Source organism: Rhinoderma darwinii (assembly GCF_050947455.1).
Source record: "Rhinoderma darwinii isolate aRhiDar2 chromosome 2 unlocalized genomic scaffold, aRhiDar2.hap1 SUPER_2_unloc_31, whole genome shotgun sequence".
In the NCBI taxonomy this organism is placed as follows: Eukaryota; Metazoa; Chordata; class Amphibia; order Anura; family Rhinodermatidae; genus Rhinoderma; species Rhinoderma darwinii.
The window spans coordinates 56,121-80,284 of record NW_027461698.1 but is presented as its reverse complement, the minus strand read 5'-3'; the positions used below and the strand labels follow the sequence as shown (position 1 = coordinate 80,284).

The window sequence follows — 24,164 nt, the reverse complement described above, 5'->3', positions numbered from 1 at the left end:
ACTGGACTGGATTAAAGCTGATACAAGGTGTGAAAGGAGAAGGGGTGGCAGTGGGCATGCACTTACTGCTGCTGCTGCTGCTGCTGCTGCTGCTGCTGCTGCTAGTGTTTGCACGGCAGGAGGGCATTTGGGCGTTGCCAGGAAGGCGTTTTTATGTCGATTCCTCCTCTTTCAGCACTGCATTGTGGTGCAAGCAAAAGAAGCAAAACGCGCGGCACGTTCGGGTTATCGCTTCTCGGCCTTTTGGCTAAGATCAAGTGTAGTATCTGTTCTTATCAGTTTAATATCTGATACGTCCCCTATCTGGGGACCATATATTAAATGGATTTTTAGAACAGGGAGATGGAAATAGAGCTTGCTCTGTCCACTCCACGCATTGACCTGGTATTGCAGTATTTCCAGGACCTGTGCACCCTTTCCTTATGTGTTTACTAAAATCAGATTCCAAAAGTGCTTTTTGTGTTTGCCATTGTTTTTGTCTTTCGGATGGGATCTCCCCTTTTAATCCCATTATTTCAACACCTGTTGGACAATGCATTTGTACAGTCATGTGTGATAATGAGCTAATTTATTAAATGCAATTAATTAATACATTGCCACCTCTTATTTTGTGTCGTCTGTGTTTCTGTGTTTCCGGCATTTCACATTGGAACAGCTCATTCACCTTCCTTGTCTTCTCTCCGCCCTCCCTCCTAGGTAGGTTAAAGAGCTGCACCTGAGCCAGCCACTGATTGATGCAGCACCATAGTCAAATAGTGGAGTGGAGTAGGGGAACAGCAAACAGCCATTAAAGCAGCCAGCCCGCCCGCCCGCCCGCCCGTCACAATGGACCTACCTGTGTACACTAGATGGATGTGATGGAATGTACTGTGGTCCCTACATTTCAAGAAGAAGTAAGAATTGCAGTTGCAACAAACCCTTGCTTGCCTACAAAGAGAGCAGCAATTTGGATTTGTTACTATGTTACCTGGAAGAATAACAAACTGTGCAAGGATGGAGGTTGTAGGAGCAAGGAGAACAAGTTGTCTGTAAAGTTGGTGGATGCCTATTTTCCATTTTGCAGTCCCTTGTCTCCCTCTTGTGGCCTCCTGGAGGCAACTAGCTGTGCAAAAAAAAGACAGCCTGGGGGCCGGCTGTTGCAGTGTTGCCCTCTCAGGCAACACTGAGTGACTGACTGAGCCGCACCGTCTTATATAAAGTTCAGACGGAACTTTGCACGTGTCATAGTGGAGACCTCAGGAGCCAGAGCCAGCTTTCTGACATCATAATGGGGCCTCAGAGATAAAAGCCTGGGCCCAGGCAGTGTTGGTCAGTGCTGCTCAGCAGGCAGCACTGGACTGGATTAAAGCTGATACAAGGTGTGAAAGGAGAAGGGGTGGCAGTGGGCATGCACTTACTGCTGCTGCTGCTGCCAGTGTTTGCACGGCAGGAGGGCATTTGGGCGTTGCCAGGAAGGCGTTTTTATGTCGATTCCTCCTCTTTCAGCACTGCATTGTGGTGCAAGCAAAAGAAGCAAAACGCGCGGCACGTTCGGGTTATCGCTTCTCGGCCTTTTGGCTAAGATCAAGTGTAGTATCTGTTCTTATCAGTTTAATATCTGATACGTCCCCTATCTGGGGACCATATATTAAATGGATTTTTAGAACAGGGAGATGGAAATAGAGCTTGCTCTGTCCACTCCACGCATTGACCTGGTATTGCAGTATTTCCAGGACCGGTGCACCCTTTCCTTATGTGTTTACTAAAATCAGATTCCAAAAGTGCTTTTTGTGTTTGCCATTGTTTTTGTCTTTCGGATGGGATCTCCCCTTTTAATCCCATTATTTCAACACCTGTTGGACAATGCATTTGTACAGTCATGTGTGATAATGAGCTAATTTATTAAATGCAATTAATTAATACATTGCCACCTCTTGTTTTGTGTCGTCTGTGTTTCTGTGTTTCCGGCATTTCACATTGGAACAGCTCATTCACCTTCCTTGTCTTCTCTCCGCCCTCCCTCCTAGGTAGGTTAAAGAGCTGCACCTGAGCCAGCCACTGATTGATGCAGCACCATAGTCAAATAGTGGAGTGGAGTAGGGGAGCAGCAAACAGCCATTAAAGCAGCCAGCCCGCCCGCCCGCCCGTCACAATGGACCTACCTGTGTACACTAGATGGATGTGATGGAATGTACTGTGGTCCCTACATTTCAAGAAGAAGTAAGAATTGCAGTTGCAACAAACCCTTGCTTGCCTACAAAGAGAGCAGCAATTTGGATTTGTTACTATGTTACCTGGAAGAATAACAAACTGTGCAAGGATGGAGGTTGTAGGAGCAAGGAGAACAAGTTGTCTGTAAAGTTGGTGGATGCCTATTTTCCATTTTGCAGTCCCTTGTCTCCCTCTTGTGGCCTCCTGGAGGCAACTAGCTGTGCAAAAAAAAGACAGCCTGGGGGCCGGCTGTTGCAGTGTTGCCCTCTCAGGCAACACTGAGTGACTGACTGAGCCGCACCGTCTTATATAAAGTTCAGACGGAACTTTGCACGTGTCATAGTGGAGACCTCAGGAGCCAGAGCCAGCTTTCTGACATCATAATGGGGCCTCAGAGATAAAAGCCTGGGCCCAGGCAGTGTTGGTCAGTGCTGCTCAGCAGGCAGCACTGGACTGGATTAAAGCTGATACAAGGTGTGAAAGGAGAAGGGGTGGCAGTGGGCATGCACTTACTGCTGCTGCTGCTGCTGCTGCTGCCAGTGTTTGCACGGCAGGAGGGCATTTGGGCGTTGCCAGGAAGGCGTTTTTATGTCGATTCCTCCTCTTTCAGCACTGCATTGTGGTGCAAGCAAAAGAAGCAAAACGCGCGGCACGTTCGGGTTATCGCTTCTCTGCCTTTTTGGCTAAGATCAAGTGTAGTATCTGTTCTTATCAGTTTAATATCTGATACGTCCCCTATCTGGGGACCATATATTAAATGGATTTTTAGAACAGGGAGATGGAAATAGAGCTTGCTCTGTCCACTCCACGCATTGACCTGGTATTGCAGTATTTCCAGGACCGGTGCACCCTTTCCTTATGTGTTTACTAAAATCAGATTCCAAAAGTGCTTTTTGTGTTTGCCATTGTTTTTGTCTTTCGGATGGGATCTCCCCTTTTAATCCCATTATTTCAACACCTGTTGGACAATGCATTTGTACAGTCATGTGTGATAATGAGCTAATTTATTAAATGCAATTAATTAATACATTGCCACCTCTTGTTTTGTGTCGTCTGTGTTTCTGTGTTTCCGGCATTTCACATTGGAACAGCTCATTCACCTTCCTTGTCTTCTCTCCGCCCTCCCTCCTAGGTAGGTTAAAGAGCTGCACCTGAGCCAGCCACTGATTGATGCAGCACCATAGTCAAATAGTGGAGTGGAGTAGGGGAACAGCAAACAGCCATTAAAGCAGCCAGCCCGCCCGCCCGCCCGTCACAATGGACCTACCTGTGTACACTAGATGGATGTGATGGAATGTACTGTGGTCCCTACATTTCAAGAAGAAGTAAGAATTGCAGTTGCAACAAACCCTTGCTTGCCTACAAAGAGAGCAGCAATTTGGATTTGTTACTATGTTACCTGGAAGAATAACAAACTGTGCAAGGATGGAGGTTGTAGGAGCAAGGAGAACAAGTTGTCTGTAAAGTTGGTGGATGCCTATTTTCCATTTTGCAGTCCCTTGTCTCCCTCTTGTGGCCTCCTGGAGGCAACTAGCTGTGCAAAAAAAAGACAGCCTGGGGGCCGGCTGTTGCAGTGTTGCCCTCTCAGGCAACACTGAGTGACTGACTGAGCCGCACCGTCTTATATAAAGTTCAGACGGAACTTTGCACGTGTCATAGTGGAGACCTCAGGAGCCAGAGCCAGCTTTCTGACATCATAATGGGGCCTCATAGATAAAAGCCTGGGCCCAGGCAGTGTTGGTCAGTGCTGCTCAGCTGGCTGCACTGGACTGGATTAAAGCTGATACAAGGTGTGAAAGGAGAAGGGGTGGCAGTGGGCATGCACTTACTGCTGCTGCTGCTGCTGCTGCTGCTGCTGCCAGTGTTTGCACGGCAGGAGGGCATTTGGGCGTTGCCAGGAAGGCGTTTTTATGTCGATTCCTCCTCTTTCAGCACTGCATTGTGGTGCAAGCAAAAGAAGCAAAACGCGCGGCACGTTCGGGTTATCGCTTCTCGGCCTTTTGGCTAAGATCAAGTGTAGTATCTGTTCTTATCAGTTTAATATCTGATACGTCCCCTATCTGGGGACCATATATTAAATGGATTTTTAGAACAGGGAGATGGAAATAGAGCTTGCTCTGTCCACTCCACACATTGACCTGGTATTGCAGTATTTCCAGGACCGGTGCACGCTTTCCTTATGTGTTTACTAAAATCAGATCCCAAAAGTGCTTTTTGTGTTTGCCATTGTTTTTGTCTTTCGGATGGGATCTCCCCTTTTAATCCCATTATTTCAACACCTGTTGGACAATGCATTTGTACAGTCATGTGTGATAATGAGCTAATTTATTAAATGCAATTAATTAATACATTGCCACCTCTTGTTTTGTGTCGTCTGTGTTTCTGTGTTTCCGGCATTTCACATTGGAACAGCTCATTCACCTTCCTTGTCTTCTCTCCGCCCTCCCTCCTAGGTAGGTTAAAGAGCTGCACCTGAGCCAGCCACTGATTGATGCAGCACCATAGTCAAATAGTGGAGTGGAGTAGGGGAACAGCAAACAGCCATTAAAGCAGCCAGCCCGCCCGCCCGCCCGCCCGTCACAATGGACCTACCTGTGTACACTAGATGGATGTGATGGAATGTACTGTGGTCCCTACATTTCAAGAAGAAGTAAGAATTGCAGTTGCAACAAACCCTTGCTTGCCTACAAAGAGAGCAGCAATTTGGATTTGTTACTATGTTACCTGGAAGAATAACAAACTGTGCAAGGATGGAGGTTGTAGGAGCAAGGAGAACAAGTTGTATGTAAAGTTGGTGGATGCCTATTTTCCATTTTGCAGTCCCTTGTCTCCCTCTTGTGGCCTCCTGGAGGCAACTAGCTGTGCAAAAAAAAGACAGCCTGGGGGCCGGCTGTTGCAGTGTTGCCCTCTCAGGCAACACTGAGTGACTGACTGAGCCGCACCGTCTTATATAAAGTTCAGACGGAACTTTGCACGTGTCATAGTGGAGACCTCAGGAGCCAGAGCCAGCTTTCTGACATCATAATGGGGCCTCAGAGATAAAAGCCTGGGCCCAGGCAGTGTTGGTCAGTGCTGCTCAGCAGGCAGCACTGGACTGGATTAAAGCTGATACAAGGTGTGAAAGGAGAAGGGGTGGCAGTGGGCATGCACTTACTGCTGCTGCTGCTGCTGCTGCCAGTGTTTGCACGGCAGGAGGGCATTTGGGCGTTGCCAGGAAGGCGTTTTTATGTCGATTCCTCCTCTTTCAGCACTGCATTGTGGTGCAAGCAAAAGAAGCAAAACGCGCGGCACGTTCGGGTTATCGCTTCTCGGCCTTTTGGCTAAGATCAAGTGTAGTATCTGTTCTTATCAGTTTAATATCTGATACGTCCCCTATCTGGGGACCATATATTAAATGGATTTTTAGAACAGGGAGATGGAAATAGAGCTTGCTCTGTCCACTCCACGCATTGACCTGGTATTGCAGTATTTCCAGGACCGGTGCACCCTTTCCTTATGTGTTTACTAAAATCAGATTCCAAAAGTGCTTTTTGTGTTTGCCATTGTTTTTGTCTTTCGGATGGGATCTCCCCTTTTAATCCCATTATTTCAACACCTGTTGGACAATGCATTTGTACAGTCATGTGTGATAATGAGCTAATTTATTAAATGCAATTAATTAATACATTGCCACCTCTTGTTTTGTGTCGTCTGTGTTTCTGTGTTTCCGGCATTTCACATTGGAACAGCTCATTCACCTTCCTTGTCTTCTCTCCGCCCTCCCTCCTAGGTAGGTTAAAAAGCTGCACCTGAGCCAGCCACTGATTGATGCAGCACCATAGTCAAATAGTGGAGTGGAGTAGGGGAACAGCAAACAGCCATTAAAGCAGCCAGCCCGCCCGCCCGCCCGCCCGCCCGCCCGCCCGTCACAATGGACCTACCTGTGTACACTAGATGGATGTGATGGAATGTACTGTGGTCCCTACATTTCAAGAAGAAGTAAGAATTGCAGTTGCAACAAACCCTTGCTTGCCTACAAAGAGAGCAGCAATTTGGATTTGTTACTATGTTACCTGGAAGAATAACAAACTGTGCAAGGATGGAGGTTGTAGGAGCAAGGAGAACAAGTTGTCTGTAAAGTTGGTGGATGCCTATTTTCCATTTTGCAGTCCCTTGTCTCCCTCTTGTGGCCTCCTGGAGGCAACTAGCTGTGCAAAAAAAAGACAGCCTGGGGGCCGGCTGTTGCAGTGTTGCCCTCTCAGGCAACACTGAGTGACTGACTGAGCCGCACCGTCTTATATAAAGTTCAGACGGAACTTTGCACGTGTCATAGTGGAGACCTCAGGAGCCAGAGCCAGCTTTCTGACATCATAATGGGGCCTCAGAGATAAAAGCCTGGGCCCAGGCAGTGTTGGTCAGTGCTGCTCAGCAGGCAGCACTGGACTGGATTAAAGCTGATACAAGGTGTGAAAGGAGAAGGGGTGGCAGTGGGCATGCACTTACTGCTGCTGCTGCTGCTGCTGCTGCTGCCAGTGTTTGCACGGCAGGAGGGCATTTGGGCGTTGCCAGGAAGGCGTTTTTATGTCGATTCCTCCTCTTTCAGCACTGCATTGTGGTGCAAGCAAAAGAAGCAAAACGCGCGGCACGTTCGGGTTATCGCTTCTCGGCCTTTTGGCTAAGATCAAGTATAGTATCTGTTCTTATCAGTTTAATATCTGATACGTCCCCTATCTGGGGACCATATATTAAATGGATTTTTAGAACAGGGAGATGGAAATAGAGCTTGCTCTGTCCACTCCACGCATTGACCTGGTATTGCAGTATTTCCAGGACCGGTGCACCCTTTCCTTATGTGTTTACTAAAATCAGATTCCAAAAGTGCTTTTTGTGTTTGCCATTGTTTTTGTCTTTCGGATGGGATCTCCCCTTTTAATCCCATTATTTCAACAACTGTTGGACAATTTATTTGTACAGTCATGTGTGATAATGAGCTAATTTATTAAGTGCAATTAATTAATACATTGCCACCTCTTGTTTTGTGTCGTCTGTGTTTCTGTGTTTCCGGCATTTCACATTGGAACAGCTCATTCACCTTCCTTGTCTTCTCTCCGCCCTCCCTCCTAGGTAGGTTAAAGAGCTGCACCTGAGCCAGCCACTGATTGATGCAGCACCATAGTCAAATAGTGGAGTGGAGTAGGGGAACAGCAAACAGCCATTAAAGCAGCCAGCCCGCCCGCCCGCCCGCCCGTCACAATGGACCTACCTGTGTACACTAGATGGATGTGATGGAATGTACTGTGGTCCCTACATTTCAAGAAGAAGTAAGAATTGCAGTTGCAACAAACCCTTGCTTGCCTACAAAGAGAGCAGCAATTTGGATTTGTTACTATGTTACCTGGAAGAATAACAAACTGTGCAAGGATGGAGGTTGTAGGAGCAAGGAGAACAAGTTGTCTGTAAAGTTGGTGGATGCCTATTTTCCATTTTGCAGTCCCTTGTCTCCCTCTTGTGGCCTCCTAGAGGCAACTAGCAGTGCAAAAAAAAGACAGCCTGGGGGCCGGCTGTTGCAGTGTTGCCCTCTCAGGCAACACTGAGTGACTGACTGAGCCGCACCGTCTTATATAAAGTTCAGACGGAACTTTGCACGTGTCATAGTGGAGACCTCAGGAGCCAGAGCCAGCTTTCTGACATCATAATGGGGCCTCAGAGATAAAAGCCTGGGCCCAGGCAGTGTTGGTCAGTGCTGCTCAGCAGGCAGCACTGGACTGGATTAAAGCTGATACAAGGTGTGAAAGGAGAAGGGGTGGCAGTGGGCATGCACTTACTGCTGCTGCTGCTGCCAGTGTTTGCACGGCAGGAGGGCATTTGGGCGTTGCCAGGAAGGCGTTTTTATGTCGATTCCTCCTCTTTCAGCACTGCATTGTGGTGCAAGCAAAAGAAGCAAAACGCGCGGCACGTTCGGGTTATCGCTTCTCGGCCTTTTGGCTAAGATCAAGTGTAGTATCTGTTCTTATCAGTTTAATATCTGATACGTCCCCTATCTGGGGACCATATATTAAATGGATTTTTAGAACAGGGAGATGGAAATAGAGCTTGCTCTGTCCACTCCACACATTGACCTGGTATTGCAGTATTTCCAGGACCGGTGCACCCTTTCCTTATGTGTTTACTAAAATCAGATTCCAAAAGTGCTTTTTGTGTTTGCCATTGTTTTTGTCTTTCGGATGGGATCTCCCCTTTTAATCCCATTATTTCAACACCTGTTGGACAATGCATTTGTACAGTCATGTGTGATAATGAGCTAATTTATTAAATGCAATTAATTAATACATTGCCACCTCTTGTTTTGTGTCGTCTGTGTTTCTGTGTTTCCGGCATTTCACATTGGAACAGCTCATTCACCTTCCTTGTCTTCTCTCCGCCCTCCCTCCTAGGTAGGTTAAAGAGCTGCACCTGAGCCAGCCAGTGATTGATGCAGCACCATAGTCAAATAGTGGAGTGGAGTAGGGGAACAGCAAACAGCCATTAAAGCAGCCAGCCCGCCCGCCCGCCCGCCCGCCCGTCACAATGGACCTACCTGTGTACACTAGATGGATGTGATGGAATGTACTGTGGTCCCTACATTTCAAGAAGAAGTAAGAATTGCAGTTGCAACAAACCCTTGCTTGCCTACAAAGAGAGCAGCAATTTGGATTTGTTACTATGTTACCTGGAAGAATAACAAACTGTGCAAGGATGGAGGTTGTAGGAGCAAGGAGAACAAGTTGTCTGTAAAGTTGGTGGATGCCTATTTTCCATTTTGCAGTCCCTTGTCTCCCTCTTGTGGCCTCCTGGAGGCAACTAGCTGTGCAAAAAAAAGACAGCCTGGGGGCCGGCTGTTGCAGTGTTGCCCTCTCAGGCAACACGGAGTGACTGACTGAGCCGCACCGTCTTATATAAAGTTCAGACGGAACTTTGCACGTGTCATAGTGGAGACCTCAGGAGCCAGAGCCAGCTTTCTGACATCATAATGGGGCCTCAGAGATAAAAGCCTGGGCCCAGGCAGTGTTGGTCAGTGCTGCTCAGCAGGCAGCACTGGAGTGGATTAAAGCTGATACAAGGTGTGAAAGGAGAAGGGGTGGCAGTGGGCATGCACTTACTGCTGCTGCTGCTGCTGCTGCTGCTGCTGCTGCTGCTGCCAGTGTTTGCACGGCAGGAGGGCATTTGGGCGTTGCCAGGAAGGCGTTTTTATGTCGATTCCTCCTCTTTCAGCACTGCATTGTGGTGCAAGCAAAAGAAGCAAAACGCGCGGCACGTTCGGGTTATCGCTTCTCGGCCTTTTGGCTAAGATCAAGTGTAGTATCTGTTCTTATCAGTTTAATATCTACCTCAGGAGCCAGAGCCAGCTTTCTGACATCATAATGGGGCCTCAGAGATAAAAGCCTGGGCCCAGGCAGTGTTGGTCAGTGCTGCTCAGCAGGCAGCACTGGACTGGATTAAAGCTGATACAAGGTGTGAAAGGAGAAGGGGTGGCAGTGGGCATGCACTTACTGCTGCTGCTGCTGCTGCTGCTGCTGCTGCCAGTGTTTGCACGGCAGGAGGGCATTTGGGCGTTGCCAGGAAGGCGTTTTTATGTCGATTCCTCCTCTTTCAGCACTGCATTGTGGTGCAAGCAAAAGAAGCAAAACGCGCGGCACGTTCGGGTTATCGCTTCTCGGCCTTTTGGCTAAGATCAAGTGTAGTATCTGTTCTTATCAGTTTAATATCTGATACGTCCCCTATCTGGGGACCATATATTAAATGGATTTTTAGAACAGGGAGATGGAAATAGAGCTTGCTCTGTCCACTCCACGCATTGACCTGGTATTGCAGTATTTCCAGGACCGGTGCACCCTTTCCTTATGTGTTTACTAAAATCAGATTCCAAAAGTGCTTTTTGTGTTTGCCATTGTTTTTGTCTTTCGGATGGGATCTCCCCTTTTAATCCCATTATTTCAACACCTGTTGGACAATGCATTTGTACAGTCATGTGTGATAATGAGCTAATTTATTAAATGCAATTAATTAATACATTGCCACCTCTTGTTTTGTGTCGTCTGTGTTTCTGTGTTTCCGGCATTTCACATTGGAACAGCTCATTCACCTTCCTTGTCTTCTCTCCGCCCTCCCTCCTAGGTAGGTTAAAGAGCTGCACCTGAGCCAGCCACTGATTGATGCAGCACCATAGTCAAATAGTGGAGTGGAGTAGGGGAACAGCAAACAGCCATTAAAGCAGCCAGCCCGCCCGCCCGCCCGCCCGTCACAATGGACCTACCTGTGTACACTAGATGGATGTGATGGAATGTACTGTGGTCCCTACATTTCAAGAAGAAGTAAGAATTGCAGTTGCAACAAACCCTTGCTTGCCTACAAAGAGAGCAGCAATTTGGATTTGTTACTATGTTACCTGGAAGAATAACAAACTGTGCAAGGATGGAGGTTGTAGGAGCAAGGAGAACAAGTTGTCTGTAAAGTTGGTGGATGCCTATTTTCCATTTTGCAGTCCCTTGTCTCCCTCTTGTGGCCTCCTGGAGGCAACTAGCTGTGCAAAAAAAAGACAGCCTGGGGGCCGGCTGTTGCAGTGTTGCCCTCTCAGGCAACACTGAGTGACTGACTGAGCCGCACCGTCTTATATAAAGTTCAGACGGAACTTTGCACGTGTCATAGTGGAGACCTCAGGAGCCAGAGCCAGCTTTCTGACATCATAATGGGGCCTCAGAGATAAAAGCCTGGGCCCAGGCAGTGTTGGTCAGTGCTGCTCAGCAGGCAGCACTGGACTGGATTAAAGCTGATACAAGGTGTGAAAGGAGAAGGGGTGGCAGTGGGCATGCACTTACTGCTGCTGCTGCTGCTGCTGCTGCTGCTGCCAGTGTTTGCACGGCAGGAGGGCATTTGGGCGTTGCCAGGAAGGCGTTTTTATGTCGATTCCTCCTCTTTCAGCACTGCATTGTGGTGCAAGCAAAAGAAGCAAAACGCGCGGCACGTTCGGGTTATCGCTTCTCGGCCTTTTGGCTAAGATCAAGTGTAGTATCTGTTCTTATCAGTTTAATATCTGATACGTCCCCTATCTGGGGACCATATATTAAATGGATTTTTAGAACAGGGAGATGGAAATAGAGCTTGCTCTGTCCACTCCACACATTGACCTGGTATTGCAGTATTTCCAGGACCGGTGCACCCTTTCCTTATGTGTTTACTAAAATCAGATTCCAAAAGTGCTTTTTGTGTTTGCCATTGTTTTTGTCTTTCGGATGGGATCTCCCCTTTTAATCCCATTATTTCAACACCTGTTGGACAATGCATTTGTACAGTCATGTGTGATAATGAGCTAATTTATTAAATGCAATTAATTAATACATTGCCACCTCTTGTTTTGTGTCGTCTGTGTTTCTGTGTTTCCGGCATTTCACATTGGAACAGCTCATTCACCTTCCTTGTCTTCTCTCCGCCCTCCCTCCTAGGTAGGTTAAAGAGCTGCACCTGAGCCAGCCAGTGATTGATGCAGCACCATAGTCAAATAGTGGAGTGGAGTAGGGGAACAGCAAACAGCCATTAAAGCAGCCAGCCCGCCCGCCCGCCCGCCCGCCCGTCACAATGGACCTACCTGTGTACACTAGATGGATGTGATGGAATGTACTGTGGTCCCTACATTTCAAGAAGAAGTAAGAATTGCAGTTGCAACAAACCCTTGCTTGCCTACAAAGAGAGCAGCAATTTGGATTTGTTACTATGTTACCTGGAAGAATAACAAACTGTGCAAGGATGGAGGTTGTAGGAGCAAGGAGAACAAGTTGTCTGTAAAGTTGGTGGATGCCTATTTTCCATTTTGCAGTCCCTTGTCTCCCTCTTGCGGCCTCCTGGAGGCAACTAGCTGTGCAAAAAAAAGACAGCCTGGGGGCCGGCTGTTGCAGTGTTGCCCTCTCAGGCAACACGGAGTGACTGACTGAGCCGCACCGTCTTATATAAAGTTCAGACGGAACTTTGCACGTGTCATAGTGGAGACCTCAGGAGCCAGAGCCAGCTTTCTGACATCATAATGGGGCCTCAGAGATAAAATCCTGGGCCCAGGCAGTGTTGGTCAGTGCTGCTCAGCAGGCAGCACTGGAGTGGATTAAAGCTGATACAAGGTGTGAAAGGAGAAGGGGTGGCAGTGGGCATGCACTTACTGCTGCTGCTGCTGCTGCTGCTGCTGCTGCCAGTGTTTGCACGGCAGGAGGGCATTTGGGCGTTGCCAGGAAGGCGTTTTTATGTCGATTCCTCCTCTTTCAGCACTGCATTGTGGTGCAAGCAAAAGAAGCAAAACGCGCGGCACGTTCGGGTTATCGCTTCTCGGCCTTTTGGCTAAGATCAAGTGTAGTATCTGTTCTTATCAGTTTAATATCTACCTCAGGAGCCAGAGCCAGCTTTCTGACATCATAATGGGGCCTCAGAGATAAAAGCCTGGGCCCAGGCAGTGTTGGTCAGTGCTGCTCAGCAGGCAGCACTGGACTGGATTAAAGCTGATACAAGGTGTGAAAGGAGAAGGGGTGGCAGTGGGCATGCACTTACTGCTGCTGCTGCTGCTGCTGCTGCTGCTGCCAGTGTTTGCACGGCAGGAGGGCATTTGGGCGTTGCCAGGAAGGCGTTTTTATGTCGATTCCTCCTCTTTCAGCACTGCATTGTGGTGCAAGCAAAAGAAGCAAAACGCGCGGCACGTTCGGGTTATCGCTTCTCGGCCTTTTGGCTAAGATCAAGTGTAGTATCTGTTCTTATCAGTTTAATATCTGATACGTCCCCTATCTGGGGACCATATATTAAATGGATTTTTAGAACAGGGAGATGGAAATAGAGCTTGCTCTGTCCACTCCACGCATTGACCTGGTATTGCAGTATTTCCAGGACCGGTGCACCCTTTCCTTATGTGTTTACTAAAATCAGATTCCAAAAGTGCTTTTTGTGTTTGCCATTGTTTTTGTCTTTCGGATGGGATCTCCCCTTTTAATCCCATTATTTCAACACCTGTTGGACAATGCATTTGTACAGTCATGTGTGATAATGAGCTAATTTATTAAATGCAATTAATTAATACATTGCCACCTCTTGTTTTGTGTCGTCTGTGTTTCTGTGTTTCCGGCATTTCACATTGGAACAGCTCATTCACCTTCCTTGTCTTCTCTCCGCCCTCCCTCCTAGGTAGGTTAAAGAGCTGCACCTGAGCCAGCCACTGATTGATGCAGCACCATAGTCAAATAGTGGAGTGGAGTAGGGGAACAGCAAACAGCCATTAAAGCAGCCAGCCCGCCCGCCCGCCCGCCCGTCACAATGGACCTACCTGTGTACACTAGATGGATGTGATGGAATGTACTGTGGTCCCTACATTTCAAGAAGAAGTAAGAATTGCAGTTGCAACAAACCCTTGCTTGCCTACAAAGAGAGCAGAAATTTGGATTTGTTACTATGTTACCTGGAAGAATAACAAACTGTGCAAGGATGGAGGTTGTAGGAGCAAGGAGAACAAGTTGTCTGTAAAGTTGGTGGATGCCTATTTTCCATTTTGCAGTCCCTTGTCTCCCTCTTGTGGCCTCCTGGAGGCAACTAGCTGTGCAAAAAAAAGACAGCCTGGGGGCCGGCTGTTGCAGTGTTGCCCTCTCAGGCAACACTGAGTGACTGACTGAGCCGCACCGTCTTATATAAAGTTCAGACGGAACTTTGCACGTGTCATAGTGGAGACCTCAGGAGCCAGAGCCAGCTTTCTGACATCATAATGGGGCCTCAGAGATAAAAGCCTGGGCCCAGGCAGTGTTGGTCAGTGCTGCTCAGCAGGCAGCACTGGACTGGATTAAAGCTGATACAAGGTGTGAAAGGAGAAGGGGTGGCAGTGGGCATGCACTTACTGCTGCTGCTGCTGCTGCTGCTGCTGCCAGTGTTTGCACGGCAGGAGGGCATTTGGGCGTTGCCAGGAAGGCGTTTTTATGTCGATTCCTCCTCTTTCAGCACTGCATTGTGGTGCAAGCAAAAGAAGCAAAACGCGCGGCACGTTCGGGTTATCGCTTCTCGGCCTTTTGGCTAAGATCAAGTGTAGTATCTGTTCTTATCAGTTTAATATCTGATACGTCCCCTATCTGGGGACCATATATTAAATGGATTTTTAGAACAGGGAGATGGAAATAGAGCTTGCTCTGTCCACTCCACGCATTGACCTGGTATTGCAGTATTTCCAGGACCGGTGCACCCTTTCCTTATGTGTTTACTAAAATCAGATTCCAAAAGTGCTTTTTGTGTTTGCCATTGTTTTTGTCTTTCGGATGGGATCTCCCCTTTTAATCCCATTATTTCAACACCTGTTGGACAATGCATTTGTACAGTCATGTGTGATAATGAGCTAATTTATTAAATGCAATTAATTAATACATTGCCACCTCTTGTTTTGTGTCGTCTGTGTTTCTGTGTTTCCGGCATTTCACATTGGAACAGCTCATTCACCTTCCTTGTCTTCTCTCCGCCCTCCCTCCTAGGTAGGTTAAAGAGCTGCACCTGAGCCAGCCACTGATTGATGCAGCACCATAGTCAAATAGTGGAGTGGAGTAGGGGAACAGCAAACAGCCATTAAAGCAGCCAGCCCGCCCGCCCGCCCGCCCGTCACAATGGACCTACCTGTGTACACTAGATGGATGTGATGGAATGTACTGTGGTCCCTACATTTCAAGAAGAAGTAAGAATTGCAGTTGCAACAAACCCTTGCTTGCCTACAAAGAGAGCAGCAATTTGGATTTGTTACTATGTTACCTGGAAGAATAACAAACTGTGCAAGGATGGAGGTTGTAGGAGCAAGGAGAACAAGTTGTCTGTAAAGTTGGTGGATGCCTATTTTCCATTTTGCAGTCCCTTGTCTCCCTCTTGTGGCCTCCTGGAGGCAACTAGCTGTGCAAAAAAAAGACAGCCTGGGGGCCGGCTGTTGCAGTGTTGCCCTCTCAGGCAACACTGAGTGACTGACTGAGCCGCACCGTCTTATATAAAGTTCAGACGGAACTTTGCACGTGTCATAGTGGAGACCTCAGGAGCCAGAGCCAGCTTTCTGACATCATAATGGGGCCTCAGAGATAAAAGCCTGGGCCCAGGCAGTGTTGGTCAGTGCTGCTCAGCAGGCAGCACTGGACTGGATTAAAGCTGATACAAGGTGTGAAAGGAGAAGGGGTGGCAGTGGGCATGCACTTACTGCTGCTGCTGCTGCTGCTGCTGCTGCTGCCAGTGTTTGCACGGCAGGAGGGCATTTGGGCGTTGCCAGGAAGGCGTTTTTATGTCGATTCCTCCTCTTTCAGCACTGCATTGTGGTGCAAGCAAAAGAAGCAAAACGCGCGGCACGTTCGGGTTATCGCTTCTCGGCCTTTTGGCTAAGATCAAGTGTAGTATCTGTTCTTATCAGTTTAATATCTGATACGTCCCCTATCTGGGGACCATATATTAAATGGATTTTTAGAACAGGGAGATGGAAATAGAGCTTGCTCTGTCCACTCCACGCATTGACCTGGTATTGCAGTATTTCCAGGACCGGTGCACCCTTTCCTTATGTGTTTACTAAAATCAGATTCCAAAAGTGCTTTTTGTGTTTGCCATTGTTTTTGTCTTTTGGATGGGATCTCCCCTTTTAATCCCATTATTTCAACACCTGTTGGACAATGCATTTGTACAGTCATGTGTGATAATGAGCTAATTTATTAAATGCAATTAATTAATACATTGCCACCTCTTGTTTTGTGTCGTCTGTGTTTCTGTGTTTCCGGCATTTCACATTGGAACAGCTCATTCACCTTCCTTGTCTTCTCTCCGCCCTCCCTCCTAGGTAGGTTAAAGAGCTGCACCTGAGCCAGCCACTGATTGATGCAGCACCATAGTCAAATAGTGGAGTGGAGTAGGGGAACAGCAAACAGCCATTAAAGCAGCCAGCCCGCCCGCCCGCCCGCCCGTCACAATGGACCTACCTGTGTACACTAGATGGATGTGATGGAATGTACTGTGGTCCCTACATTTCAAGAAGAAGTAAGAATTGCAGTTGCAACAAACCCTTGCTTGCCTACAAAGAGAGCAGCAATTTGGATTTGTTACTATGTTACCTGGAAGAATAACAAACTGTGCAAGGATGGAGGTTGTAGGAGCAAGGAGAACAAGTTGTCTGTAAAGTTGGTGGATGCCTATTTTCCATTTTGCAGTCCCTTGTCTCCCTCTTGTGGCCTCCTGGAGGCAACTAGCTGTGCAAAAAAAAGACAGCCTGGGGGCCGGCTGTTGCAGTGTTGCCCTCTCAGGCAACACTGAGTGACTGACTGAGCCGCACCGTCTTATATAAAGTTCAGACGGAACTTTGCACGTGTCATAGTGGAGACCTCAGGAGCCAGAGCCAGCTTTCTGACATCATAATGGGGCCTCAGAGATAAAAGCCTGGGCCCAGGCAGTGTTGGTCAGTGCTGCTCAGCAGGCAGCACTGGACTGGATTAAAGCTGATACAAGGTGTGAAAGGAGAAGGGGTGGCAGTGGGCATGCACTTACTGCTGCTGCTGCTGCTGCTGCTGCTGCTGCTGCCAGTGTTTGCACGGCAGGAGGGCATTTGGGCGTTGCCAGGAAGGCGTTTTTATGTCGATTCCTCCTCTTTCAGCACTGCATTGTGGTGCAAGCAAAAGAAGCAAAACGCGCGGCACGTTCGGGTTATCGCTTCTCGGCCTTTTGGCTAAGATCAAGTGTAGTATCTGTTCTTATCAGTTTAATATCTGATACGTCCCCTATCTGGGGACCATATATTAAATGGATTTTTAGAACAGGGAGATGGAAATAGAGCTTGCTCTGTCCACTCCACGCATTGACCTGGTATTGCAGTATTTCCAGGACCGGTGCACCCTTTCCTTATGTGTTTACTAAAATCAGATTCCAAAAGTGCTTTTTGTGTTTGCCATTGTTTTTGTCTTTCGGATGGGATCTCCCCTTTTAATCCCATTATTTCAACACCTGTTGGACAATGCATTTGTACAGTCATGTGTGATAATGAGCTAATTTATTAAATGCAATTAATTAATACATTGCCACCTCTTGTTTTGTGTCGTCTGTGTTTCTGTGTTTCCGGCATTTCACATTGGAACAGCTCATTCACCTTCCTTGTCTTCTCTCCGCCCTCCCTCCTAGGTAGGTTAAAGAGCTGCACCTGAGCCAGCCACTGATTGATGCAGCACCATAGTCAAATAGTGGAGTGGAGTAGGGGAACAGCAAACAGCCATTAAAGCAGCCAGCCCGCCCGCCCGCCCGCCCGTCACAATGGACCTACCTGTGTACACTAGATGGATGTGATGGAATGTACTGTGGTCCCTACATTTCAAGAAGAAGTAAGAATTGCAGTTGCAACAAACCCTTGCTTGCCTACAAAGAGAGCAGCAATTTGGATTTGTTACTATGTTACCTGGAAGAATAACAAACTGTGCAAGGATGGAGGTTGTAGGAGCAAGGAGAACAAGTTGTCTGTAAAGTTGGTGGATGCCTATTTTCCATTTTGCAGTCCCTTGTCTCCCTCTTGTGGCCTCCTGGAGGCAACTAGCTGTGCAAAAAAAAGACAGCCTGGGGGCCGGCTGTTGCAGTGTTGCCCTCTCAGGCAACACTGAGTGACTGACTGAGCCGCACCGTCTTATATAAAGTTCAGACGGAACTTTGCACGTGTCATAGTGGAGACCTCAGGAGCCAGAGCCAGCTTTCTGACATCATAATGGGGCCTCAGAGATAAAAGCCTGGGCCCAGGCAGTGTTGGTCAGTGCTGCTCAGCAGGCAGCACTGGACTGGATTAAAGCTGATACAAGGTGTGAAAGGAGAAGGGGTGGCAGTGGGCATGCACTTACTGCTGCTGCTGCTGCTGCTGCTGCTGCCAGTGTTTGCACGGCAGGAGGGCATTTGGGCGTTGCCAGGAAGGCGTTTTTATGTCGATTCCTCCTCTTTCAGCACTGCATTGTGGTGCAAGCAAAAGAAGCAAAACGCGCGGCACGTTCGGGTTATCGCTTCTCGGCCTTTTGGCTAAGATCAAGTGTAGTATCTGTTCTTATCAGTTTAATATCTGATACGTCCCCTATCTGGGGACCATATATTAAATGGATTTTTAGAACAGGGAGATGGAAATAGAGCTTGCTCTGTCCACTCCACGCATTGACCTGGTATTGCAGTATTTCCAGGACCGGTGCACCCTTTCCTTATGTGTTTACTAAAATCAGATTCCAAAAGTGCTTTTTGTGTTTGCCATTGTTTTTGTCTTTCGGATGGGATCTCCCCTTTTAATCCCATTATTTCAACACCTGTTGGACAATGCATTTGTACAGTCATGTGTGATAATGAGCTAATTTATTAAATGCAATTAATTAATACATTGCCACCTCTTGTTTTGTGTCGTCTGTGTTTCTGTGTTTCCGGCATTTCACATTGGAACAGCTCATTCACCTTCCTTGTCTTCTCTCCGCCCTCCCTCCTAGGTAGGTTAAAGAGCTGCACCTGAGCCAGCCACTGATTGATGCAGCACCATAGTCAAATAGTGGAGTGGAGTAGGGGAACAGCAAACAGCCATTAAAGCAGCCAGCCCGCCCGCCCGCCCGCCCGTCACAATGGACCTACCTGTGTACACTAGATGGATGTGATGGAATGTACTGTGGTCCCTACATTTCAAGAAGAAGTAAGAATTGCAGTTGCAACAAACCCTTGCTTGCCTACAAAGAGAGCAGCAATTTGGATTTGTTACTATGTTACCTGGAAGAATAACAAACTGTGCAAGGATGGAGGTTGTAGGAGCAAGGAGAACAAGTTGTCTGTAAAGTTGGTGGATGCCTATTTTCCATTTTGCAGTCCCTTGTCTCCCTCTTGTGGCCTCCTGGAGGCAACTAGCTGTGCAAAAAAAAGACAGCCTGGGGGCCGGCTGTTGCAGTGTTGCCCTCTCAGGCAACACTGAGTGACTGACTGAGCCGCACCGTCTTATATAAAGTTCAGACGGAACTTTGCACGTGTCATAGTGGAGACCTCAGGAGCCAGAGCCAGCTTTCTGACATCATAATGGGGCCTCAGAGATAAAAGCCTGGGCCCAGGCAGTGTTGGTCAGTGCTGCTCAGCAGGCAGCACTGGACTGGATTAAAGCTGATACAAGGTGTGAAAGGAGAAGGGGTGGCAGTGGGCATGCACTTACTGCTGCTGCTGCTGCTGCTGCTGCTGCTGCTGCCAGTGTTTGCACGGCAGGAGGGCATTTGGGCGTTGCCAGGAAGGCGTTTTTATGTCGATTCCTCCTCTTTCAGCACTGCATTGTGGTGCAAGCAAAAGAAGCAAAACGCGCGGCACGTTCGGGTTATCGCTTCTCGGCCTTTTGGCTAAGATCAAGTGTAGTATCTGTTCTTATCAGTTTAATATCTGATACGTCCCCTATCTGGGGACCATATATTAAATGGATTTTTAGAACAGGGAGATGGAAATAGAGCTTGCTCTGTCCACTCCACGCATTGACCTGGTATTGCAGTATTTCCAGGACCGGTGCACCCTTTCCTTATGTGTTTACTAAAATCAGATTCCAAAAGTGCTTTTTGTGTTTGCCATTGTTTTTGTCTTTCGGATGGGATCTCCCCTTTTAATCCCATTATTTCAACACCTGTTGGACAATGCATTTGTACAGTCATGTGTGATAATGAGCTAATTTATTAAATGCAATTAATTAATACATTGCCACCTCTTGTTTTGTGTCGTCTGTGTTTCTGTGTTTCCGGCATTTCACATTGGAACAGCTCATTCACCTTCCTTGTCTTCTCTCCGCCCTCCCTCCTAGGTAGGTTAAAGAGCTGCACCTGAGCCAGCCACTGATTGATGCAGCACCATAGTCAAATAGTGGAGTGGAGTAGGGGAACAGCAAACAGCCATTAAAGCAGCCAGCCCGCCCGCCCGCCCGCCCGTCACAATGGACCTACCTGTGTACACTAGATGGATGTGATGGAATGTACTGTGGTCCCTACATTTCAAGAAGAAGTAAGAATTGCAGTTGCAACAAACCCTTGCTTGCCTACAAAGAGAGCAGCAATTTGGATTTGTTACTATGTTACCTGGAAGAATAACAAACTGTGCAAGGATGGAGGTTGTAGGAGCAAGGAGAACAAGTTGTCTGTAAAGTTGGTGGATGCCTATTTTCCATTTTGCAGTCCCTTGTCTCCCTCTTGTGGCCTCCTGGAGGCAACTAGCTGTGCAAAAAAAAGACAGCCTGGGGGCCGGCTGTTGCAGTGTTGCCCTCTCAGGCAACACTGAGTGACTGACTGAGCCGCACCGTCTTATATAAAGTTCAGACGGAACTTTGCACGTGTCATAGTGGAGACCTCAGGAGCCAGAGCCAGCTTTCTGACATCATAATGGGGCCTCAGAGATAAAAGCCTGGGCCCAGGCAGTGTTGGTCAGTGCTGCTCAGCAGGCAGCACTGGACTGGATTAAAGCTGATACAAGGTGTGAAAGGAGAAGGGGTGGCAGTGGGCATGCACTTACTGCTGCTGCTGCTGCTGCCAGTGTTTGCACGGCAGGAGGGCATTTGGGCGTTGCCAGGAAGGCGTTTTTATGTCGATTCCTCCTCTTTCAGCACTGCATTGTGGTGCAAGCAAAAGAAGCAAAACGCGCGGCACGTTCGGGTTATCGCTTCTCGGCCTTTTGGCCAAGATCAAGTGTAGTATCTGTTCTTATCAGTTTAATATCTGATACGTCCCCTATCTGGGGACCATATATTAAATGGATTTTTAGAACAGGGAGATGGAAATAGAGCTTGCTCTGTCCACTCCACGCATTGACCTGGTATTGCAGTATTTCCAGGACCGGTGCACCCTTTCCTTATGTGTTTACTAAAATCAGATTCCAAAAGTGCTTTTTGTGTTTGCCATTGTTTTTGTCTTTCGGATGGGATCTCCCCTTTTAATCCCATTATTTCAACACCTGTTGGACAATGCATTTGTACAGTCATGTGTGATAATGAGCTAATTTATTAAATGCAATTAATTAATACATTGCCACCTCTTGTTTTGTGTCGTCTGTGTTTCTGTGTTTCCGGCATTTCACATTGGAACAGCTCATTCACCTTCCTTGTCTTCTCTCCACCCTCCCTCCTAGGTAGGTTAAAGAGCTGCACCTGAGCCAGCCACTGATTGATTCAGCACCATAGTCAAATAGTGGAGTGGAGTAGGGGAACAGCAAACAGCCATTAAAGCAGCCAGCCCGCCCGCCCGCCCGCCCGTCACAATGGACCTACCTGTGTACACTAGATGGATGTGATGGAATGTACTGTGGTCCCTACATTTCAAGAAGTAAGAATTGCAGTTGCAACAAACCCTTGCTTGCCTACAAAGAGAGCAGCAATTTGGATTTGTTACTATGTTACCTGGAAGAATAACAAACTGTGCAAGGATGGAGGTTGTAGGAGCAAGGAGAACAAGTTGTCTGTAAAGTTGGTGGATGCCTATTTTCCATTTTGCAGTCCCTTGTCTCCCTCTTGTGGCCTCCTGGAGGCAACTAGCTGTGCAAAAAAAAGACAGCCTGGGGGCCGGCTGTTGCAGTGTTGCCCTCTCAGGCAACACTGAGTGACTGACTGAGCCGCACCGTCTTATATAAAGTTCAGACGGAACTTTGCACGTGTCATAGTGGAGACCTCAGGAGCCAGAGCCAGCTTTCTGACATCATAATGGGGCCTCAGAGATAAAAGCCTGGGCCCAGGCAGTGTTGGTCAGTGCTGCTCAGCAGGCAGCACTGGACTGGATTAAAGCTGATACAAGGTGTGAAAGGAGAAGGGGTGGCAGTGGGCATGCACTTACTGCTGCTGCTGCTGCTGCTGCTGCTGCCAGTGTTTGCACGGCAGGAGGGCATTTGGGCGTTGCCAGGAAGGCGTTTTTATGTCGATTCCTCCTCTTTCAGCACTGCATTGTGGTGCAAGCAAAAGAAACAAAACGCGCGGCACGTTCGGGTTATCGCTTCTCGGCCTTTTGGCTAAGATCAAGTGTAGTATCTGTTCTTATCAGTTTAATATCTGATACGTCCCCTATCTGGGGACCATATATTAAATGGATTTTTAGAACAGGGAGATGGAAATAGAGCTTGCTCTGTCCACTGCCCGCATTGACCTGGTATTGCAGTATTTCCAGGACCGGTGCACCCTTTCCTTATGTGTTTACTAAAATCAGATTCCAAAAGTGCTTTTTGTGTTTGCCATTGTTTTTGTCTTTCGGATGGGATCTCCCCTTTTAATCCCATTATTTCAACACCTGTTGGACAATGCATTTGTACAGTCATGTGTGATAATGAGCTAATTTATTAAATGCAATTAATTAATACATTGCCACCTCTTGTTTTGTGTCGTCTGTGTTTCTGTGTTTCCGGCATTTCACATTGGAACAGCTCATTCACCTTCCTTGTCTTCTCTCCGCCCTCCCTCCTAGGTAGGTTAAAGAGCTGCACCTGAGCCAGCCACTGATTGATGCAGCACCATAGTCAAATAGTGGAGTGGAGTAGGGGAACAGCAAACAGCCATTAAAGCAGCCAGCCCGCCCGCCCGCCCCCCCGTCACAATGGACCTACCTGTGTACACTAGATGGATGTGATGGAATGTACTGTGGTCCCTACATTTCAAGAAGAAGTAAGAATTGCAGTTGCAACAAACCCTTGCTTGCCTACAAAGAGAGCAGCAATTTGGATTTGTTACTATGTTACCTGGAAGAATAACAAACTGTGCAAGGATGGAGGTTGTAGGAGCAAGGAGAACAAGTTGTCTGTAAAGTTGGTGGATGCCTATTTTCCATTTTGCAGTCCCTTGTCTCCCTCTTGTGGCCTCCTGGAGGCAACTAGCTGTGCAAAAAAAAGACAGCCTGGGGGCCGGCTGTTGCAGTGTTGCCCTCTCAGGCAACACTGAGTGACTGACTGAGCCGCACCGTCTTATATAAAGTTCAGACGGAACTTTGCACGTGTCATAGTGGAGACCTCAGGAGCCAGAGCCAGCTTTCTGACATCATAATGGGGCCTCAGAGATAAAAGCCTGGGCCCAGGCAGTGTTGGTCAGTGCTGCTCAGCAGGCAGCACTGGACTGGATTAAAGCTGATACAAGGTGTGAAAGGAGAAGGGGTGGCAGTGGGCATGCACTTACTGCTGCTGCTGCTGCTGCTGCTGCTGCCAGTGTTTGCACGGCAGGAGGGCATTTGGGCGTTGCCAGGAAGGCGTTTTTATGTCGATTCCTCCTCTTTCAGCACTGCATTGTGGTGCAAGCAAAAGAAGCAAAACGCGCGGCACGTTCGGGTTATCGCTTCTCGGCCTTTTGGCTAAGATCAAGTGTAGTATCTGTTCTTATCAGTTTAATATCTGATACGTCCCCTATCTGGGGACCATATATTAAATGGATTTTTAGAACAGGGAGATGGAAATAGAGCTTGCTCTGTCCACTCCACGCATTGACCTGGTATTGCAGTATTTCCAGGACCGGTGCACCCTTTCCTTATGTGTTTACTAAAATCAGATTCCAAAAGTGCTTTTTGTGTTTGCCATTGTTTTTGTCTTTCGGATGGGATCTCCCCTTTTAATCCCATTATTTCAACACCTGTTGGACAATGCATTTGTACAGTCATGTGTGATAATGAGCTAATTTATTAAATGCAATTAATTAATACATTGCCACCTCTTGTTTTGTGTCGTCTGTGTTTCTGTGTTTCCGGCATTTCACATTGGAACAGCTCATTCACCTTCCTTGTCTTCTCTCCGCCCTCCCTCCTAGGTAGGTTAAAGAGCTGCACCTGAGCCAGCCACTGATTGATGCAGCACCATAGTCAAATAGTGGAGTGGAGTAGGGGAACAGCACACAGCCATTAAAGCAGCCAGCCCGCCCGCCCGTCACAATGGACCTACCTGTGTACACTAGATGGATGTGATGGAATGTACTGTGGTCCCTACATTTCAAGAAGAAGTAAGAATTGCAGTTGCAACAAACCCTTGCTTGCCTA

General features: G+C 47.7%; 18 non-coding genes and 2 pseudogenes across 18 annotated transcripts; all 20 read left to right on the top strand.

Moving 5' to 3' along the window:
- The first annotated feature begins 227 nt into the window (after nucleotides 1-227).
- LOC142677421 (U2 spliceosomal RNA) lies at nucleotides 228-418 on the top strand. The gene has a single exon (XR_012852443.1). It is a non-coding gene; the product is annotated as a U2 spliceosomal RNA (small nuclear RNA).
- Nucleotides 419-1,537: 1,119 nt separating this feature from the next.
- On the top strand, nucleotides 1,538-1,728 carry LOC142677533 (U2 spliceosomal RNA). Its single transcript, XR_012852544.1, has one exon. It is a non-coding gene; the product is annotated as a U2 spliceosomal RNA (small nuclear RNA).
- Nucleotides 1,729-2,852: 1,124 nt separating this feature from the next.
- LOC142677500 (U2 spliceosomal RNA) lies at nucleotides 2,853-3,044 on the top strand. The gene has a single exon (XR_012852514.1). It is a non-coding gene; the product is annotated as a U2 spliceosomal RNA (small nuclear RNA).
- Nucleotides 3,045-4,174: 1,130 nt separating this feature from the next.
- On the top strand, nucleotides 4,175-4,365 carry LOC142677494 (U2 spliceosomal RNA). Its single transcript, XR_012852508.1, has one exon. It is a non-coding gene; the product is annotated as a U2 spliceosomal RNA (small nuclear RNA).
- A 1,125-nt stretch (nucleotides 4,366-5,490) lies between these two features.
- LOC142677521 (U2 spliceosomal RNA) lies at nucleotides 5,491-5,681 on the top strand. Its single transcript, XR_012852533.1, has one exon. It is a non-coding gene; the product is annotated as a U2 spliceosomal RNA (small nuclear RNA).
- Nucleotides 5,682-6,824: 1,143 nt separating this feature from the next.
- On the top strand, nucleotides 6,825-7,015 carry LOC142677447 (U2 spliceosomal RNA). The gene has a single exon (XR_012852466.1). It is a non-coding gene; the product is annotated as a U2 spliceosomal RNA (small nuclear RNA).
- Nucleotides 7,016-8,134: 1,119 nt separating this feature from the next.
- Nucleotides 8,135-8,325, top strand: LOC142677443 (U2 spliceosomal RNA). Its single transcript, XR_012852462.1, has one exon. It is a non-coding gene; the product is annotated as a U2 spliceosomal RNA (small nuclear RNA).
- A 1,147-nt stretch (nucleotides 8,326-9,472) lies between these two features.
- LOC142677615 (U2 spliceosomal RNA) lies at nucleotides 9,473-9,568 on the top strand (annotated as a pseudogene).
- Nucleotides 9,569-9,854: 286 nt separating this feature from the next.
- Nucleotides 9,855-10,045, top strand: LOC142677509 (U2 spliceosomal RNA). Its single transcript, XR_012852522.1, has one exon. It is a non-coding gene; the product is annotated as a U2 spliceosomal RNA (small nuclear RNA).
- Nucleotides 10,046-11,179: 1,134 nt separating this feature from the next.
- Nucleotides 11,180-11,370, top strand: LOC142677441 (U2 spliceosomal RNA). The gene has a single exon (XR_012852460.1). It is a non-coding gene; the product is annotated as a U2 spliceosomal RNA (small nuclear RNA).
- Nucleotides 11,371-12,508: 1,138 nt separating this feature from the next.
- Nucleotides 12,509-12,604, top strand: LOC142677613 (U2 spliceosomal RNA; annotated as a pseudogene).
- A 286-nt stretch (nucleotides 12,605-12,890) lies between these two features.
- On the top strand, nucleotides 12,891-13,081 carry LOC142677497 (U2 spliceosomal RNA). Its single transcript, XR_012852511.1, has one exon. It is a non-coding gene; the product is annotated as a U2 spliceosomal RNA (small nuclear RNA).
- Nucleotides 13,082-14,212: 1,131 nt separating this feature from the next.
- LOC142677485 (U2 spliceosomal RNA) lies at nucleotides 14,213-14,403 on the top strand. Its single transcript, XR_012852500.1, has one exon. It is a non-coding gene; the product is annotated as a U2 spliceosomal RNA (small nuclear RNA).
- A 1,134-nt stretch (nucleotides 14,404-15,537) lies between these two features.
- On the top strand, nucleotides 15,538-15,728 carry LOC142677473 (U2 spliceosomal RNA). The gene has a single exon (XR_012852489.1). It is a non-coding gene; the product is annotated as a U2 spliceosomal RNA (small nuclear RNA).
- A 1,137-nt stretch (nucleotides 15,729-16,865) lies between these two features.
- On the top strand, nucleotides 16,866-17,056 carry LOC142677461 (U2 spliceosomal RNA). Its single transcript, XR_012852478.1, has one exon. It is a non-coding gene; the product is annotated as a U2 spliceosomal RNA (small nuclear RNA).
- Nucleotides 17,057-18,187: 1,131 nt separating this feature from the next.
- On the top strand, nucleotides 18,188-18,378 carry LOC142677449 (U2 spliceosomal RNA). Its single transcript, XR_012852467.1, has one exon. It is a non-coding gene; the product is annotated as a U2 spliceosomal RNA (small nuclear RNA).
- A 1,137-nt stretch (nucleotides 18,379-19,515) lies between these two features.
- Nucleotides 19,516-19,706, top strand: LOC142677435 (U2 spliceosomal RNA). Its single transcript, XR_012852455.1, has one exon. It is a non-coding gene; the product is annotated as a U2 spliceosomal RNA (small nuclear RNA).
- A 1,122-nt stretch (nucleotides 19,707-20,828) lies between these two features.
- Nucleotides 20,829-21,019, top strand: LOC142677416 (U2 spliceosomal RNA). The gene has a single exon (XR_012852438.1). It is a non-coding gene; the product is annotated as a U2 spliceosomal RNA (small nuclear RNA).
- Nucleotides 21,020-22,147: 1,128 nt separating this feature from the next.
- On the top strand, nucleotides 22,148-22,338 carry LOC142677511 (U2 spliceosomal RNA). The gene has a single exon (XR_012852524.1). It is a non-coding gene; the product is annotated as a U2 spliceosomal RNA (small nuclear RNA).
- A 1,131-nt stretch (nucleotides 22,339-23,469) lies between these two features.
- LOC142677422 (U2 spliceosomal RNA) lies at nucleotides 23,470-23,660 on the top strand. The gene has a single exon (XR_012852444.1). It is a non-coding gene; the product is annotated as a U2 spliceosomal RNA (small nuclear RNA).
- Nucleotides 23,661-24,164: the final 504 nt, after the last annotated feature.